General features: G+C 51.2%; 1 protein-coding gene and 1 long non-coding RNA gene across 4 annotated transcripts in view; one reads left to right on the forward strand and one right to left on the reverse strand.

Annotated features, from left to right (window-relative positions):
• The window catches only part of LOC149520870 (E3 ubiquitin-protein ligase ZNRF3-like), a 367,062-nt gene that overhangs the window by 167,984 nt on the left and 178,849 nt on the right, over positions 1-20,229 (reverse strand). The gene's annotated exons all lie outside the window — the stretch shown is intronic.
• Positions 1,746-4,579, forward strand: LOC142825445 (uncharacterized). The gene is made up of 3 exons (XR_016348239.1): positions 1,746-2,181; positions 3,532-3,621; positions 4,447-4,579. It is a non-coding gene; the product is annotated as an uncharacterized LOC142825445 (long non-coding RNA).

Genomic DNA, 20,229 nt, shown 5'->3' on the forward strand with positions numbered 1-20,229 from the left:
GTTAGATGTCTGCCTGTCTTAAGGACACTCTCCCACCCTGAGGACAGTGGTATGGGAGGGGCATGGCCACTACCCTCTGCTCCTGCCCCCACAAGGTTACTTCCCCCTGGCCTCACAGGGACATTCTGCTGTCCCCCCTCCTCAGGGTGTGAGTCTTCCCCAGAGGTGGACATCTTGCCCTGATCTGAGGCTGTTTTCACCTCGGTGTGTGACTTAGGGAGCGTTGGTTGCTCTAGGGTGTGGCAAAGCTCTTACGGAAACTCAGTGGGTCCTGCACTTCCTGGCGGATTTGCTTGACTCAGAGGCTCACAGCAGCCAACAATTTTAGGCACCATGCTCAGGGCTTTAATTTGCTGTTTGTTGAGCTCTTTTCATCATTGGCCAGCATATGGTAAAATAGAGAATAAACTCCACAGTCCTTTTCCCTGAGTGGAAATGGGGAAGTGGGTTCTGTGGAGAACCCGGGCCCACCCTCTACTTTGGGTTCCAGCCCAGGGCCCTGTGATAGTAACTGCTCGTGTGAATCCCCAACACCTGCTAGAATACAGCTCCAAGACACCTGAGCTACTTCCCCACACCCTCCCAGGCACCTTCCTTCTCTCCGGTTTGTCCTCCTAGTGTTCAGTTGTTGTCTCCTTTCCTCCTACTCCCAGCACTGACCACCTCCTTCCTCCCAGCTGCACCCACCCTACAACTGCAGGCAGCTTCTTTTATAGCTAGTCTGAACTGGTTTTTCTCAATTACCCCCAGATATTCTAATTAGCCTCAGCTGGCCTGAATCTGCAGGTCTGGTCAATTAGCCCCAGGTGTACCACTGCCCCTGATTGCCTCTGCTGGTTCTAAACCAGCCCCTCCCTGTTATTCTGGGGGCAGGGATCGCCTCAGTCTGAGGCTTATAGATCTCCCCTCTACTACTTTTTTATAGCCTTCTGTTCTAGCCCTGTCAGAGCACTCTGAGTAGATCAAGGGTGTGCATTGTCCTCTTGAAGGAGTCGGCGTGGGGTTTGGGGAAAAGGGTAGGAAGGTGAATTGTCTGACTGAGGTGGAAGGATGAGTGTACCTTAGGGAGGAATTCGGGGTGGGTACGTAGAGTGACCTTGTCTTTAAAAAAGGTGGTGTATGGGGGATCCGCCATCAGGGCTGCGATCTCTCCCACCCGTCTTGCCGAGGTAATGGCTACGAGAAAGCGGCCTTCGTGGATAAATGCAAGAGAGAGGTGGTGGCCATTGGTTCAAAAGGTGGCCGAGTTAAAGCGTTCAGTACGAGATGGAGGTCCCACGGTTGTGTTGGGGGGGTGATATCAGGATAAAGTGCTTGAAGGCCCTTTAAAAACCTCTTAGTAAATGGATGTGCAAATATCGACGAGTCGTTTATCTGAAGGTGGAAGGTAGCAATAGCAGCAGGATGGACTTTAATGGCGCTTATTGCAAGGCCCGCTTGTTTAAGGAGCAGAAGATAATCAAGGATGACAGGTAAGGAGGATGTTGACGGTGCTACCTGGCGGTGTACGCACCACGCAGAGAATCTCTTCCATTTTTGAAGGTAAGTCTTAACGGGTGCTCTGCAACCTACTGTGTAGAAGAACTGTTTGTACTTGTTGTGAACAAGTCAGTTCTAGCTCAGAACTATCTAGGAACCACACCTTCAGGTGTAACGAGTCGCGGTTCGGTTGGGCAGCGAGGGGTCCTGGGGGAAGAAGGAGATCCTGGCTGTGTGGTAGGTGGATCGGTGGTACATGGGACATCCTCATTAGAAAGGGAAACCATGGTTGACGTGGCCATGATGGAGCTTTGAAAATTAGGTGTGCTTTGTCTCTCCTTGCCTTGTGGACTACTGTGGCAGCCCGAGAACAGGGGGCTGCAGAAGCAGGGTGAAAGGCACTTACACGGGGGGTTGGGTGTGTGGGTTTATGTTCCCGGAGTAGGCCGCCAGAGTCTGCAGCCCAGGCAATTAGGACACCTGAAGCCCATCTGGAGCCAGCCTGGAGGGTAGACTGATTAGATCACCTGCCGCCAGTTAAGGCTGGGAGCACACAATAAAAACCTTCCCTCAGGCAAGGGAGGGGGAAGGAGAAAAGGGACGGATCAGAGGAAAGGAGTGCACAGCACAGCACAGCACAGCACAGGAGACAGACTTCAAGGCAGCCAGCAACAAGGCCTGTTCCAAGGCGTCGGGGAGGAGGTACCCAGGAAGGGTTGGGGAAGTGGCCCAGGGAGGGGCCGCTGTTCAGTGAGGCAAGGGCCAAGCCTCACAGCTCACTCGGGGCTACCCCCCGCATAGGGCCCTGGGCCGGAACCCGGAGCAAGTGGGTGGGACTGGGTTCCCCCCAATCCTCCTCCCGGCTGGTGGGCTGCCAGTAAGGAACGGGGGAGACCCTGTGGACTAATGGAGGGACTGACCTCCAAAACCCTGGACTGGCCGATGATGAAAAGGGCTCTGGTAACAGGGTACCCTTGCCTTCTCGGCAGTGAATAGGGACACTGCGAGCCTCTGAGGCGCACGCAAAGACCTGCCAGGAAGCGCAGGACCCAGGGGGGTTAGCCCAAACTTGCCACAACTACCCTGTTCAACAGGGGTATGGAGGGAAACGCGTACAGGAGGTGGGATGGCCAACTGATGAGAAAGGCGTCTCCCATGGACCCTTTGCCGATGCCTGCCCTGGAGCAGAATAGGTGACATTTTTTGTTGGATTGTGTGGCAAATAGATCTATGGTGGGGTGATCCCACGGCCTGAAAATACGTAAAAATATGTGTGGGTTTATTTCCACTCGAGGTCGGTCGGGCTCTGCTGAGTGCATCTGCCGTCGTGTTCAGGGTGCCCGGAAGGTGCACCGCGGTAATATTTATGCCGTATTTGAGGAACCAGTTCCAAAGTGCTATGGCTTCTGTGCAAAGCGCTCAAGATCGGGCCCCGCCCTGACAGCTTATGTAAAACATTGCCGCGACATTGTCTGTGTACAGTCTGACATGATTGTTGACGATGAACAGGAGGAATTCCACGCAAGCGTATCTGACTGCACGGAGTTCTAGTACGTTTATGTGTAGGTTCTTGTCCCTGCTGGACCACAACCCCTGGGCCGTGTGATGTCATAGGTGAGCACCCCATCCTGTAAGAGACGCATCTGTCGTCATGGAGACGGACGGTTCTGATGGATGGAAGGGGACTCCGGAACAAAGGCTGTGTGGACTTGTCCACCATTGCAGGGATTTCTTTACCAGTATTGGGCGCATTAGGTTTTGGATAGGGGGTGGACAGTGGGCTTGTAGACCTGTCCCAGCCATCCCTGTAAACATCTCATGTGGAGGCGAGCGTTGCTGACAACAAAATTGCACGCCGCCATGTGTCCCAGTAGGTGAAGGCAATTGTGTGTTTTTGTTCAGGGACTGGATTTTGGGGTGTTTACCAAGGCCACAATTTTTGGAAATGGTCCGGCAGGAGGGATGCGGTGTCCTTGTTGAATCGAGGCATGCTCCTATACATTGGATCTTTTGTATGGGAGAAAGCGTTGATTTGGCTTTGTTTATTTGTAGGCCGAGATGTTGGAATAAGCTTCTCGTGATTGACAGCGAGCAGCAGGAGTCGTTGTATGAGCGTGCTTTGAGGAGTCAGTCATATTCCAGGTAAGGGAATATGATGACGTTTTGCTTCCTCAGGTATGCTGTGACGACCGCCAGAACCTTTGAGAAGACCCTCGGGGCCGTAGAGAGTCCAAAGGGAAGTACTTTGTATTGGTAGTGTGGTGAACCTATGACAAACCGGAGAAAACATCTATGAGCTGGATGAATAGAGATTTGAAAATATGCATCTTGCAAGTTGAGGGACGAGAACCAATCATCCTGTTCCAACGCCGGTATAATAGTGGCAAGTGTTACCATCTTAAATTTCTTTTTCTGAACGAATTTGTTGAGTGCTTGCAGGTCTAAGATGGGTCTCCAGGCTCCCGACTGTTTTTCTGTCAGGAAGTAATGTGAGTATAAGCCCTTCCCCTTAAATTGTGCAGGGACTGGTTCAATCGCCCCTATATGCCAGAGGTGTTCTACCTCTTGTTGAAGCAGATTCTCGTGAGAGTGGTTCCTGAAGAGGGACTAGGATGGGGATGGAAAAGGGGGTATGAAGGGGATAAGATAGCCTTTGTCAATTATCTGGAGAACCCATCTGTCAGAGGTTATATGCTGCCAGTTGTTAAAGAATGGTAGCAGCCGGTGGTGAAAAAGTTTAGCTTGCAAAGGTGGTGTTGGAATAGATGAGAGGCTCTCACGACCCTCGACCTGATGTCCAAATTTGCTCATTGGATTGCTGCGAGTGTTGCAAGTTGGTAGAGGGTGGGCATCGTCGTTGGTTTCTGCCTCTGTTCTGTTGATGTTGGTCTTGTCTGTTATAATATTGAGTATAAGGAGGGTATCGAGGTCTAGACTAGGGCAGATACCTGTATTGTCTCCTTCTAGGTGCCAGGTTGTGGATCCCTAGAGAGTGAAGCGTTGCTCTGGAATCCTTCATCGAATGCAGAATTTCATTGGTATTTGCTGCAAACAGCTTCTGGCCGTCAAATGGAAGATCTTCCACGGTCTACTGGATTTCTCTAGAAAAGGGAGTGGAGTTAAACCACGAAGCCCTTCTCATGACTACTGCTGTTGCTATACATCGTGCAGCCGTATCAGGAGCATCTAACACAGCCTGCAAGGCTGTTCTGGCAATCATGTGACCCTCTGATATCAGTGCTTTGAACTGGTGTCTTTTTCCTCAGGAATGTCCGCAATAAATTCATTGAGTTTGGTGTAATTTCTGTAGTCATATGTACATAATAAAGCAGCATAATTGGAAATACAAAATTGCAACGTGGAGGACGTGTAAACTTTATGTCCGAATGAATCAAGTCTTTTGCTATCACGGTCCGATGGGGTGGACCGGAATTGTTGCTGCTGAAGGATAAACTTAATTTGTTGTCAGTATGACCTCTGTGTGACCTGGATGTTAAGTCTGGTCTTTGTAAAGAGGTAGGTGCTTGGACACAGGTATACAACCAGGAGGGGATAGGTGAAACTGGTTTGAACCTGTTGTAAGGCCTGAAAAGGGACTGTGAGGGGGCAGGTAATGATTGGAGGGAATTTGGTGCAAAGGGGCATGACCTGTGTATGCATGCAACTGTAAGTGGTCAATGGGAAAGGGGTGATTACCATGTAAGATAGTACAAAAGACATTGCCTTTTGTTTGAGAAGTTGCAAAACTTTTTCCTGAGAGTATCCTGGAGGTTTTTGCCCTGGAATGCATTCCTGAATAAAGCTGGTTGCTTAAGAAGGGTGTCTGGAATTAATTGAGACGGGCTTGGACCCCCATCCGAACCCTCGGATTAAAATTCTCCGTCACTGCTTAGTTTTCTGTTGCGCAGCTTCCACTACGAGAGAGCTAGGTACTGGATGGGTGAAAAGAAACTCAGAGCCCTTGGGCAAAACGTAGTACTTCTTGTCTGCTCTTTTGGAGGTAGGAGTGGATGATGCTCGGGTTTGCCACACCATCTTTGCAGGTTCCGTTATTGCTGGATCAATTGGTAGTGCTATTTTAGAGGGTGTTATTGAGTGCAATATGTCCGTTAATTCATGTTGGCTTTCGATGACCTCCTGGAGGGGGATATTTAATTCAGCAGCCACACGTTTAAAAAAGGTCTTGAAAATGTGCAAGGTCGTCTGAGGTAGTTGAAGGTGGAGGCGCACAGCTGCTTCCTGTGCTGGAGCGGGTTCGTTTGACTCCAAGAGTATGTCCGTAACTTGGTTGGGTGGTTCCTCTTGCTGTGCTTGCTTCGTAGGTGGGGAGTGTGGTGAAGGGAAATATTGCACTAGATGTCATTTCCAGCCATGGTGGTGTTTTTGGCGAGGTTGATCAAATATTGCCACTGTGGGTATGGCATAGGTGGAGGTACCCAGAGATTGCCATACCATGGAGGCATGTTCCCATAATTAGAGCATGACCTGGAAGCGTAAATAGACCGATCTGTGTGGGGGGAGTTTTCTGGAGAGAACCCCACATAAAGGTCATCTTCAGATTCGGATGAAAATCTTTCTTGATGTAATTTGTGATGTTAACATAGCAGGAGAATGGTCAGGACTGAGAAATGGTGACTTGAACGTGGAAGAGACTAATAAGTCTGTATGTTGCTGTGGCGGGGCAGCCCCGCCACTCCCGGAGACGGCTGCGGCCCGGGGCCGCCCCGAACCCGGAGGGACGTTGTTAGGGCCGGGAGGCCCGAGCGCCAGGGAGAATCGGCGCCCGCCCGGCCCCACACCGAGCGTGACATCACCAGCACGCCGGAGGGACGCGGCGCCTGCGGATGACGCAGGGCGAGACGTCATCGGCCTGCGTCGGGCGGGGGATTTAAAAGTAGCCGCCGCCCGCACGGGAAGGGGAGGCGAGCGGAGAGACGGAGCAGCCCGGGAGGAGCCGGGGGAGACCGGGTACTGGCGGCCCTGGGTGCGGCTAAACCCAGGGGGCCGAGGATAAGGAGGGGACGGACCGGGGGGAGAAAGAAGCAGCCCAGGGCGGGGCCGCGGAACCCGTGAGCGGGGGAGTTTAGGGTTCGCAGACCCCCCCCGTTGTGAGTGAGGACCAGCGTCCTGTCTCCAGGGCCCTGGGTTGGGGTCCGGAGCGAGGGCGGGCCCGGACCCCCTTTCTCTCCCCCTTCCCCCAGTGCGTGGCCGCTGCATAGGCGGCGGTGTAACCCGTGCGTGGCGTAGCACGGTGGGACTAGCAAGGATTGCAAAAACCCTTGAGCGACAGGAGGGGCGCGCCCGGCAATAGGACGGTTAAAAGGGGGGGGGGTTCCCCTCTCCCCCCTTCTTCCGGCGGCGGGGCACCTTACACGTGGTGGAGAACGTGGGCAGCAGACCCCGAAACAGGGGTCTAGGGGGGGAAGGTAGGAAGCGTTAATGCAGATTTGATTTACAGAAGAGATGGAACCCAACCAGATTATAGAGTGGTGGACGGAGACGCAGAAGGTGCAGCAACAGCAGCAGATGCAGGCCTTGCAGCAGCTCTTGAACCAGTTTCAAGAGCGGCAGGAGCAGGCGGCGAGAGAATCGCGGGGCGCAGCCATCGGGGTCGTGACCGGGACGCCGGGAGCCGACGAGGAGAGTGGGTCCCGGCTGCCCATACGGCTGACTAAATGAGGACCGGACGATGACCCGGAGGCCTTCTTGCTCACGTTTGAGCGGGTGGCCACCGCGGCCAGATGGCCCCAGGAACATTGGGCGACCCTACTCGCACCATATCTCTCAGGACCCGCCCAGCTGGCCTACCGAGGGATGTCGACGCGGGACGCGTTGTGCTATTATAAGGTGAAAGAAGCGGTCCTCGACCAGCTAGGGGTTACCCCGGAGACACACCGGCGGAGGTTCCGAGAGGCCAGGTACGACCCACAAGAACGACCGCGAGCGGTGGCGCAGCGGGTGAAGGAGGCAGGCACGCGATGGCTCGAGCCCGAGAATAAGACGGGGACCCAGGTAGCCGATATGGTTATCCTGGAGCAGTATATTCGGATTCTCCCCACGGAAGGGCAGCTGTGGGTACGCCGTCACCTACCAGAGACCTTGGACGAAGCCGTGACCTTGATGGAACACTTTCTAGCCGCGGAGGGGGTAGAAGGGAAGCCCGCCGGTGGCCAGCAACGGGAGGCCAGGAAGGGCGAGCCGACCACGCCGAAACTCGCCGGACCCCTACGTAGCGGTGAGGGACGAAGAGGACCCTTAGGACCCCTCCCGGAAAGGAGGCTGGCACCACGGTGGAGCCGGCCCCCAACCGAAGCTAGGGTAGATCGAGCGACCGAGACCGGACCGGGGATTTCCCCACCGGAAGGGGCGTCCAAGGTGGTTTGCTACCAATGTGGACAGGAGGGCCACTACAAACGGGATTGCACGATGATGGATTGCACCTTCGGCCAGAGACGGGGAGCAGCGAGTACCGCGCAGGTAACAAGAAAACTATGGGTCGATGGGCACCCCGTGGAGGCAATATTAGACTCAGGGTGTGGGCAGACCATTGTTAGGAGAGACGTAATATACCCGAGGCAAGCAAAAGGTCCCACCATCGCCCTCCGGTGCGTTCATGGAGATGTCCATCACTACCCCACAACGCGGGTGCGGATCAGGGATGGAGAATTAGAAGAGGAATGCGTAGTGGCGGTAGGCCCCAAGTTGGCATACCCACTCCTGGTGGGGCGGGATTGGCCGGGGCTAAGGAGACTTTTAAGCCAATGGGGCGAGGCAAAACCCACCGGGAGGGAAGGGGATGCCGAACAGGGGACGCTGGTAGCCCAGGAGGATGAGGAACAGGAAGGACCAGGGCCCCCACAGAGAGCTGAAGGGACCCCGGTGACGGCACGCCTAGAGGTGGAGGAGGGAGACTTCCTTACACAGCAGCGGGAAGACCCCACCCTGCAAACTGCCTGGGCCCAGATTCGGACGACGGAGGCACCCCGACCCGGAGGACCGCCAAGTCAACCCGGAGGACCCCGGTTTGAGGTGAAGGGGGACCGTCTGTACTGGGTAGCAGAGGGAGACCTTCCCGGGGAGGAACGGTGGCAGCTCCTAGTCCCGCGACCTTACCGCTGGAAGGTCCTGGAACTGACCCATGAACATCCGTGGTCAGGGCATTTAGGGACGGAAAAGACTCAGCAGAAGGTGTTACAGCGGTTTTACTGGCCAGGGGTGTACCAGGAGATTAAGAAGTTCTGCACCTCTTGTCCGCAGTGCCAGAAGACCTCCACCAGTCGGGCACCCCCGGCCCCATTAGTCCCCCTCCCCGTGGTAGGGACCCCCTTCGAACGGGTCGCGCTGGACCTGGTGGGGCTCCTGGATAAGTCCGCGCGGGGACATTGCTACATCCTGGTTATTGTGGACTATGCTACGCGCTGGCCCGAGGCCATCCCCCTGAAGAAGGCCACGGCCCCGGTAATAGCGGAGGCGCTGGTAAAATTGTTTTCATGGGTCGGGTTGCCCAAAGAGTTATTAACAGACCAAGGGACGAATTTAACGTCCAAAGTAATGGTGGACTTGTGTAAGGCGTTGCAGATCAGAAAGATTCGAACATCCGTGTACCACCCGCAAACCGACGGACTAGTGGAATGTTTTAATCGTACCCTAAAGGGGATGCTGCGGAAATTTGCACAGGACGACCCTCGTGAGTGGGACAAGCTACTCCCGGCCTTGATGTTTGCGGTGCGAGAAGTCCCCCAGTCGTCCTTAGGATACTCCCCGTTTGAGCTACTGTACGGACGGCGACCCCGAGGCATCCTAGACCTGGTAAGAGAAGGCTGGAAGGCCACCACCTCCACCGCGCTCGGGACGGCCCAGTACGTGAGTAAACTGAAGAAAACCCTGCATGAGTTGGCGGGATGGGCCCAAGGGAACCTGAAGAGGTCACAGGACCGGCAGAAGGAGAATTATGATAGGAAGGCCCAGGTGCGGGAATTCGAGCCAGGTGACCAGGTCCTCCTGCTACTGCCCAGCGGGGACTCGAAACTGCTAGCCCACTGGCAAGGCCCCTTCCGGGTAGTGAGGAAGGTGGGGCCCGTAGACTATGAGGTACGAGTAAATAGGAACAGGGGAGAAACACAAATTTATCATGTTAATTTACTAAAGAAATGGAACCCCCGGGAGGCTCTCTTAGTAGACCCCCGGCCAACCAACATTGAGTTCAGCCCGTGGGGAGAGCCAGAGGTCAGGATCGACGGGATAAAGGTCGGAGAGGACCTCTCCCGCCCACAGCGGGACCAGTTACAGGGCCTTCTGGAAGGGTTCAGGGAGGTGCTGACGAGCCGCCCTGGGCAGACCACCCTGGTGCAACATGAGATTAGGACGGAGCCCGGTAAAGTAGTACGGGATAATATGCGCCTGCTTCCCCGGAAGCTGTGGGGCACTGTAAAAGAAGAGCTCCAAGCTATGCTGGGGTGGGGAGTGATACAAGAGTCCCACAGTGAGTGGCGGAGCCCTATTGTCCTGGTACCCAAACCCGATGGGTCCACTAGATTTTGCATAGACTTTAGGAAGGTGAACGCCATCTCACGCTTCGACGCATACCCCATGCCTCGGATAGACGAATTGTTGGACCACCTCGGAGGAGCCGCCTATCTGTCAACCCTAGACCTGACGAAAGGCTATTGGCAGATCCCGTTGTCAGCAGAGGCACAAGCAAAGACGGCGTTCGCCACTCCCTTTGGGTTGTACCAGTTTAGGAATATGCCGTTCGGATTACACGGGGCAGCCGCGACATTTCAGAGACTTATGAATCGCATCTTGAGAGACCATCAGAACTATGCAGCTGCATATATTGATGATATCATAATATTCAGCAACTCCTGGGAAGAACACCTGAAGCACCTGGCAGCAATACTGGAAGCCCTAAGACAGGCAGGCCTAACGGCCAATCCCAAAAAATGCCAGTTCGGAAAAACAGAGGTCTCATACTTGGGGTACACGATGGGGAGGGGGAAACTTAGGCCCTTGGTAGATAAGGTGCGGGCCGTACGTGAATACCCCACCCCCACCCCCACCACGAAAAGAAGGATAAGACAATTCCTCGGCCTGGCGGGGTACTATAGGCGGTTCATAGCTAACTTTTCATCATTAGCAGCCCCCCTCACAGATCTCACCCGGAAAGGACAGCCCGAAAAAGTAAAGTGGACACCGGCGTGTGAGGCAGCCTTCCAGGAGCTGAAAAGGCGGTTGGTAGGCGCGCCGGTGCTGGCACAGCCAGACTTTGACAAACCTTTTATCTTACAGACTGACGCATCAGAGGCCGGACTAGGGGCCGTCCTGACACAGGAGGAGGGGGGTGAGGGACACCCTATCTTATATCTGAGCCGCAAACTTTTTCCCCAGGAAAAGGGGTACGCGATGATAGAGAAGGAGGCCCTGGCCCTGAAATGGGCAATCGACTCACTACGATATTTTCTTTTAGGGGGGAAATTTACCGTGGTGACTGATCACGCTCCCCTCCAGTGGATGCAGAGGATGAAAGAGACAAACCCACGAATATTGCGATGGTACCTCAGCCTACAACCGTATCAATTTCAGGTGACACACCGGGCAGGAACCGCGAACGGAAATGCGGACTGCCTGTCACGAATAACTGAGACACCGGGGGGTGAGACGGTAAGGAGAGACCCCGACTTGAGGGGGAAGGTGTGTGGCGGGGCAGCCCCGCCACTCCCAGAGACGGCTGCGGCCCGGGGGCGCCCCGAACCCGGAGGGACGTTGTTAGGGCCGGGAGGCCCGAGCGCCAGGGAGAATTGGCGCCCGCCCGGCCCCACACTGAGCGTGACGTCACCAGCGCGCCGGAGGGACGCAGCGCCTGCGGATGACGCAGGGCGAGACATCATCGGCCTGCGTCGGGCGGGGGATTTAAAAGTAGCCGCCGCCCGCACGGGAAGGGGAGGTGAGCGGAGAGACGGAGCAGCCCGGGAGGAGCCGGGGGAGACCGGGTACTGGCGGCCCTGGGTGCGGCTAAACCCAGGGGGCCGAGGATAAGGAGGGGACGGACCGGGGGGAGAAAGAAGCAGCCCAGGGCGGGGCCGTGGAACCCGTGAGCGGGGGAGTTTAGGGTTCACAGACCCCCCCCCCGTTGTGAGTGAGGACCAGCGTCCTGACTTCAGGGCCCTGGGTTGGGGTCCGGAGCGAGGGCAGGCCCGGACCCCCTTTCTCTCCCCCTTCCCCCAGTGCGTGGCTGCTGCATAGGCGGCGGTGTAACCCGTGCGTGGCGTAGCACGGTGGGACTAGCAAGGATTGCAAAAACCCTTGAGCGACAGGAGGGGCGCGCCCGGCAATAGGACGGTTAAAAGGGGGGGGGTTCCCCTCCCCCCCCTTCTTCCGGCGGCGGGGCGCCTTACAGTTGCGTATATTGCAGAGCTGGCGTTGACGGTGCTGTAGTAGGAAGCACTGGTGCTATTTGAGGCATTGGATTATGCCTCGGTGCTGAGTGGACTAGAGACGTGCTAGGCGCCTCTGTGGCGTAAGCATCGGTGTCGGGTGATATGGCTGGCGCCGCACTCTCATACTATGTCGGCATGGTCATATCAGTGATGAGGCTGTCTTTTTGGCAGGCTTTTTGCCTCTGCCTTGTTTCTGCTCCTCAGGCTGTTGACCCAGGTCTGAGAGATTTCTCAAGCAGAATTAACTTGAGACGCAGGTCTCTGTCTTGTTGCGCCCACAACTTCATTTTTGTACAATGTGAGTATTTTTGAGCAACATGCGCCTCTCCAAGGCAGCAGACGCATTGTGTGCCCGTCTGAGACGTGGATAGGATCTTTGCATGTAGAGCAATGCTTGAAACCCAGTGAGCTGGGCATGGCGCTGAACAGCTAACTACAGGGAGGGGATAAACTGGGAGAAACTGTTGTTGTTGTTGTTGTTGTTGTTGTTTGTTTTTTAAAAAAAGGTTAAGCTACCAACAACGGATCAACTAGGGAGAAAAATCTTGATTTTTAAAAGGGATTATTATCTAACACGCGAACAAGATAGGGAGCGCTGCTGAACTTTGTCTCCAGCTGAAGGCGGTAGAGAAGGAACTGAGGAAGGGCGGGGGTGGTTTATGCATGCGCGATGCCTGCCACCTAGGAGCATGTGGCTGCAGGTGCATGCATGCATGCATGGCCCCAAGGACACTGCTCTAAAATCTCCGATTGATGGCTCGGTGGTGGTGTACCAACCTAATGTGGAGCACCCACGGGGACAGCTCTCTCTCGAAGCACTGGCTACATGTATTTACACCCTATCCATGTTTTCTATCCTTGTTTGCCTGGAATACTGGTGTCCAGGTTGCTAGGAGGACTCTTAACAATAGCAACTAGAAGTCAAATGCAGTGAGTCTTCCCTGTCACCTCCTGCTGCAATATATTCATTTCTTAGCCTTGATGGATACTGTATACTCACACTGGTTTCTACAGTTAGGTTGATTAGATGCTTAAAACACATTTTTCCCACACAGACTTGTTTTTGAGGAGCGCAGTGTGTGTGTCCACATCTGTGCATGTGTTCAATGCTCATGAAAAGTAGTGTTGTGAAAGCCCTGAAGGCTAGAATTCTCTATTTATATGCAGAAGAGGCCAGGCAGTGGCAATTAGGGATGTAAATGGTTAACCAGTTACCCGGTAAGCCTCACTCTTACTGGTTGCGGTTAACAGGTAGGGGCTGGAGCAGATCCCCACCCACCCCAGGCAGGGGACTGCTCCAGCCCTGTGGGGCCGCTGGAGCAACCCCTGTCCATGGTGTGCCCGGCCCGGCCTCCCTGCCGGAGGTTACACGCTGGCAGCCCTGCTCCCAGTGAGGCTACTCTGTGGGCTCTGCAGTATAAAGCTTATTTAAGCTTTATACCACAGAGCCTGCAGCACATGTAAGCGTGTAACTGCTATGATTTTTAGCAGTTACACAGTTACATTTTTAAACAAATGTTTACACCCGTAGTGGCAATGCAAGCTTCCACCATACACCATCTGCCAACATGCCTCATCCCTGATGTGGTGGGATTAGTAGTAAGGGTGAGAAAAAATTAGTTCCCATGCCTCGTTAGCATCTATTATAATGGTAGGTTTTGGGTGGGTTCATCTTTCTACTGGGAACTGCACTGAGCCCACCATCATTCCATCCAGGCCAAAGCACTGTGAGATGGTCACTGGCTAGCACCACTCACCACCAACCTGCTCAGGATTCACCATGGTCGCTGGTGACATGCAGTGGAATGCTGGCTGCCAGTTCCAATCCTAGCCACTAGCAAGTTATGCAATGGTTGCCAGCTGCATTGCGTCAGAGTTTCCTACTCATGGCTTGAGCCCTACAATTGTTCAAAGATTATTCTTTTTTGTAGCCAATAGGAAACACTCACATGAATCTTTTGATCTTCTTATGGAATGTTCCACAGAGCTTTCTTCATAAGCTACTGCTTTTTCCCCACTCTGTATCTGCAGACATTTGATGCTTTAATTGTCATGAGTCTAATTACTTTCTGCATGCAGGAGATGTAGAGACAGGTTCTTTTTGATTTATCCTGAGGATGTTTGTCTTCTAATTTCATGCTCTCTGGCTGAGATCATTACTTAGGTATTCAATACTTTTTTTTTTTTTAGCATTTAACACAAGTGAAAAAAACAGATCCTAAAAACATAAACTTCTATCACCTTTTCTAATATAGAAGTATTAGAGAGACAAGGTGGGTGAAATAATGTCTTTTATTAAACCAACTCTTTTTGGTGAGAGACAAGCTTTTGAGCCACACAGAGCTATTCTGCAGGTCTAGGCACTGCAGTCTGTGCAGCTCAAAAGTTTTTTCTCTCTCTCTCTCGCCAACAGAAGTTGGTCCAATAAAAAGATATTATCGCACCCACCTTCCCTCTCTAATAATAGCCTGGGACTGACACAGCTACAACTACTCTGCACATATACAAGTATGTTCAGATTCACTTCCCCTAGATCACTCCCAATCCTTTAGATGGAGCCTTATAAACATCACTTCATTTAGATTCTCCCTCACTATGTATGTGGATGCTGTCTGGTAATTATTTCCACATGCTGGTCCATGCTTTGCTTTTCTCTTGCCTCAGTCACTAATGATCTCCCTGGTGGTAGTCTTGCCTCATACCTTTTTGGCCTACATTCTTTCCAAATTCCAAGGGTCACTTGATTTTTCATTGTTCCTTTTTTCATCTCCTGCTCCTTTATTCAGATATCAGCAACTACACACCTGTAAAGTTGCAAAATTGTCTTTTGACACTTACAGCTGTTCATACTACTCCATGCACATGCTTAAAGAACCTAAGTCCTTTATCCTTCACAGGAAATTGGCCACTTATGACTGAGTTTGGTTTAAATCTGAACTTTGTTTCTTTTACTCTGCTGTATTATGGTTTGTACTATCTTTTCTGGCCTGTACAGCACTGTAGAATTCATGAAAGCTGCTACACAAATGATTAGTCAGCACAAGCCTTGTTCCAAATCCTTGCAATGCAGAATCCCCAACTGAGTTTGCAACAAAACTCTCAGACTTGTGTCTGCCCTTTGCACACTTCTAACCTTTGAACCTATACTGGAAATTGTACTGTGAGACTTATGTGTAAGATGAGAAATAAGAGATTACATCTTCCAGTTCTCAATAAAAAAGCGACAATGTGCTGTGGAAGTGACCTTGTGACTAACTCCATAGCCAAAAAAACCCCAAAGCCTTTTAACACTTCTTCCTTGGTGTCTCAGGGTCCAGTGAAAACCAAGCTTGGACAGCAGGGTAATGAGACAGTTATCTTTAGGTATATATCTGATATCGAAGGTATCGGAAGCTTGGAAGAATATTCACACTTCCCCACTCCCTGAAAGATTGGTAGCTTTACTAGGGCTATCTCCCACACTAAAACAATTAGTCAGGGGAAAGGCCCGGATAGCAGATTGGAGAAACACTCCTGAAATGATTTCTGTCACAGAAATGTTAAGTATGCTCCATCACCGCATCTGCCCAATTCTAGCATCAGCCACTCAGCATAATGAAAAACAACAATTCACTTTTACATAAAAAGCTTAATTCAGCCCCTATGTGTATATGCATTATATCTTCAGTTATACGCTACTCCCCTCCCCCACCCGGGACTCCTAATTCGTTTAGTGTACAGTCTGGATGGTGTTCAACTCATTCCATTTAAAAAAAATCCTTATTCATTATGTGGCTTCAGGCCTTATTTACTGGACAGAAGCCAGCCCCGAACTGAATACAGAATTATTAATATCCTCAGAGTCTTTTCTGTAGTGCCAATCACCACGGTGTCCTCATACACAATGAATTTTCTTCACAACATTCCTGTAAGGCAAAGTGTTTTTAGTCCCAATTTGTAGATGAGGAATGGAAGCTGAGATATTAAAGCCAAAATTGACTAAAATGTCCATTAATTTGGGTTCCCAATGTAAGATGTGTAGGGGTCAGATCTGTTAGTTTAGCTTATTTTTCTTTTTTAAGAGTATTTTATTGTACTTTATTTAGCCAAAGCACAGTTGTAATTACAAACACTCAGCACACCAAAAATCAGACCCCAGAAATGAAAAGTCTGATTTAAATAACTTGCGAAGCATCACACAGGAACTCTGTGGAAGGGACAGGGATAGAATTTGGTGCTTTAGGATGGCATTAAATTATTTAATTAAATTACAGCTCATCTTTCCTCTTTCTACAATACCGCCTCCTTAACTGTACACCTCTCAACTCTTCAACAAATGAGGCGGGGGTTCTATTACCTATAGCTTCCTTCACTGCACAAGCCAGATTCATTCCCACAGCACCAGACCCTGGTCTACACTAGGGAGTTATTTCAAAATAACCCTCCTTATTTTGAAATAATAAGCGGCGCATCCACGCTACCAAGCCCATTCTTTTGAAATAACAGGCTGGTTATTTTGAAATAATAACTCCTGCTTTCCTCTGGAAATAATGCTTATTTTAAAATAGTTATTTTGAAACAGCAGTAGTGTGAACGCTCCAGTGTTGCTAATTTGAAATAACTACTCCACAGAGTAATTTGAAGTAGTTAATCCCCAGTGCTTCCCAGGCCTCTAAGTCGAGGTAGCCAATCCACAATAATGGAGCCTGCCTCGGACTAATTTCAAGGCTCCCCCGTAGTGGGTGCATACTATTTCAAATTTGTTATTTTGGGAGTTATTATTTCCAATTTAGTTATTTCAAAATAATTTCTTAGTGTAGACAATGCCCCAGCACTCCTACAAACAGAGAGGGAGGGAGGGGTGCTCTGGAAAAAATAGTTTTTGACCACATACAATCACAATTTATACGCACAGGGGGCTGAAGTAAGGTGAACGGGCAATCTTAATACTGGCATTTTAAAAAGTTTGAATGTTTGACTTTTCAACCTTAACATAGTTTCATTGTATAAAATGTCATTGTATAAAACTTCCTAAAGTTTTATAAAAATCCAACAAAAAAGATGTTGGATACCTACGTAACTGTTGTTCTTCGAGATGTGTTATCCATGTCCATTCCACATAGATGTGCACACACTGCGTGCATGCATCGTTGGAAGTTTAGCCAGCGCGTAATGATTGGCAAAAGCGTGGATGGAAGACCATGTGGCATCCCTACAGATGTCCAAGATAGGGACCTGAGCTACAAATGCCATAAGAGGAGGCCTGCGCCCTAGTAGAGTGGCCCGTGACGGGAGGGGCCAGTACCCCAACCAGCCCATAGCACTCCCTAATACAGGTTGTGATCCAGGATGAGATCCTTTGCAGAGACCGGCTGCCCCTTCAGCCATTCTGCAATCGCTACAAAGAGCTGCGGGGACTTACAGAAGGGCTTTGTTCTTTCTAAATAAAAAGCTAAAGCTCTCCTGATATCTAAGGTGTGTAACTCCTGTTCTTTACCCGATGCGTGGGGCTTGGGGTAAAAGACTGGGAGGAAAATGTCCTGAGAATATGGAAGTTAGACACCACCTTAGGAAAGAAGGCGGGGTGGGGTCATAACCTGACCTTGTCTTTGAAGAAAACCGTATATGGGAGGTCCAAAGTGAGGGCTCTGGATGACGTGATAGCCACCAAAAAGGATCCTAACAAAGAAAGGTGCATCAGCGAGCACGTCGTCAGGGGTTCAAAGGGAGGTCCCATGAGCTTAGACAGGACTAGATTGAGGGACGAGCTGACGGACATGCGGGTAAAGCCTGTTCAGGCCTTTCAAAAACCTGTTCACCACGGGGTCTGCAAAGAGGGTCTTACCCTTGGAACCCGGGTGAAAAACGGAACTAGCCACCAGGTGTACCCTAATGGAGGAGGATGATAGCCCCTGTAGCCGGAGATCCAGAAGGTAGTCCAGGTCCCACGGGACCTGGGCGTCCATGGGCAATACCCACTCCCGGATAGTCCAAGCAGAGAAGCGCTTCCACTTAGTCAGGGAAGTAGCCCTAGTGGAAGGTTTCCTACTACACAGCAGGACCTCCTGCATACGCTCCAAGCACTGCAGCTCCGCCGCTGGCAGCCATGGAGCTTCCATGCCATTACATGCAGGGATCGCAGGTTCGGGTGGATTATGCCTCGGTGCTGAGCGGACTAGAGACGTGCTAGGCGCCTCTGGCATAAGCGTCGGTGTCGGGTGATATGGCTGGTGCTGCACTCTCATACTACGTCGGCAAGGTCATATCAGTGGCAGATGTTGTCGCAGCTGATGAGGCAGGCAACTTAAACCTGACGCTTCAGAGCGGGGTATTGAGCATCCCGCTTTGCTAGTTGTACTAGTGGCTCCGAAGACACCTGGAGCATCATTCAAAAAATGAGATTAACGTTAGTTCGAACCAAGGGGTTTGGTTTGAACTAACGTGTCCTGGCAAGCACTTCCTGGTTTGATTCAGCTGTTGAGCGGAGTAAGGCGCCGGCGAGATCATGCTAATGAAGCGCGGGATATTTAAATCCCTGCTTCATTAGCAATTTCAGTCGCCTACATTTGCATCCCTATGTCACACTAGGGATAGACGTACCCCAACACAGTGTAGACGTACCCCAACACAGTAGTCTTCCCGGGTCTCTCTTTTCAATAGCCCATCTCTGAATCACCTCTATTTTTGAGAGCCTTCTAAACATTGGGTAGCCAGTACTAAACCTTATCCTATTTTGTTCACGTTATCATTGTTTACTTGTTGGCTTACCACTGCACAGTCAGATGTGGACAGCTCAATGAACACCACGTTGAATGTGGATGAGCAGGCCAAATTACTCCCTTTAAGGGGCTGGGATATTGATTTCTGCAGGAGAAACTAAACCTCAAATTCAGCATCTGACCCACAGAAAGCTGTTCAGTTCAGATATATAAAGAAGGAAATGGAGCAGGGGGAAAGACAGAGGAAACATATCTCTTTCAGCCAAAAAGCCTTGGGAAAAAACCCAGCTACCTCGATATTATCAAAGCTCACCACTTTCAAAGGGTTCACCTTATATGCACTTTTGTCTTTCCAATATGAATAAAAATAGTTTGCAAACTTTTCCAAATCCACCAAGCTTGGCTATAATAGCTGCTTTCTCTGGATAGTGGAGAAGAATCTATGGGAACGGCTAAGCCAACAAAGTATAGACAATGTTAAAAATCTAGAGAAATAGAGAAACAGTCCCTTGGTGTACACTATCAATCAAGCTATGAAACCATAGCACATCTCTTTAAGAAGTATCCAGCATAAAATCCTTGAAATATACTGGGACTCTTTGCACATGTCTAAAAGGGCAAAACTGACACCACAGCTGGGCGGTGCTTTTATCCAAGGTTACAATATCAGTATACACTGTTGATGGTTTAAATTAACTTCAAAGGAGCCGTGAGTTTTAAGCGGGTTACTATTACAGAGCAGACAAAAAGTGAAATGGGAAGGAGGGAGGGACATTTTACTCTGCAACTTTATCTCCTCAGAAAAGTCATGGAGATTAGAAGGTAAAACTTCAGTCCTTTTGTCCTTTTCCGGTTTGCCAGGGTAGGATGTCATGGTATCATTAGCCTCCAAATGAACAGCCCAGGACCTTCTCTTAAAGACATTGTCACTAGGTTAAAGGCTTGTATTCTCTATCCATCCATAGAAAAAGATTGTCTCCACCTATTTTTCATAGGCTAGAGGAAGATTCTTGGAGTGGGGCTGAGAAGAATAGTACATAAATGGGAAGACTTTTCTGAGTCACTTTGTTCTAAATACCATTCTGCCCTTTTAATGTAGTGCAGGGGTGGGCAAAGGGGCCTCCATGGGCTGGATCCAGCCTGCAGCTGCCCTACCACTCCCTCCCCCACCCCCAAGCCAATTGAGACCTGGGGGCGGGGCGAGCGTGCCAAGTCTCCTCCCCAGGCCAGGAACATGCAGCATCAGAAGGAACCTTCGGCTGTTTTAAAACAGCCGGTGTTTCTCTCTAGCCGCTGCGTGCCCCTGGCAGGGTGGGGGCAGGGGGCGAGAGACTTCATGCGCTCCCTCCGCCCCCAGGCCCTGACTGACCTGGGGAAAGGGGGAGCACATGAGGTCTCCTCCTGCTGTGGCACCTAGAGGCAACCACCAGCTGTTTTAAAACAGCTGGCGATTCTCTCTGGGGGGGAAGACTTCATGCGCTCCCCCACCCCCAGGCCAATCCAGGGCGGCCCGGAGCCGCTTCAGAAATTTATGAAGTGGCCCCCTTTTAAAAATTATTTTCCACCCCTGGTGTAGTGTTTCTTCCTCTCAACCAGACTTAAAACTTTCCCAGGAG

Source organism: Pelodiscus sinensis, chromosome W, assembly GCF_052426305.1.
Source record: "Pelodiscus sinensis isolate ZL-2025 chromosome W, ASM5242630v1, whole genome shotgun sequence".
Classification (NCBI taxonomy): domain Eukaryota; kingdom Metazoa; phylum Chordata; order Testudines; family Trionychidae; genus Pelodiscus; species Pelodiscus sinensis.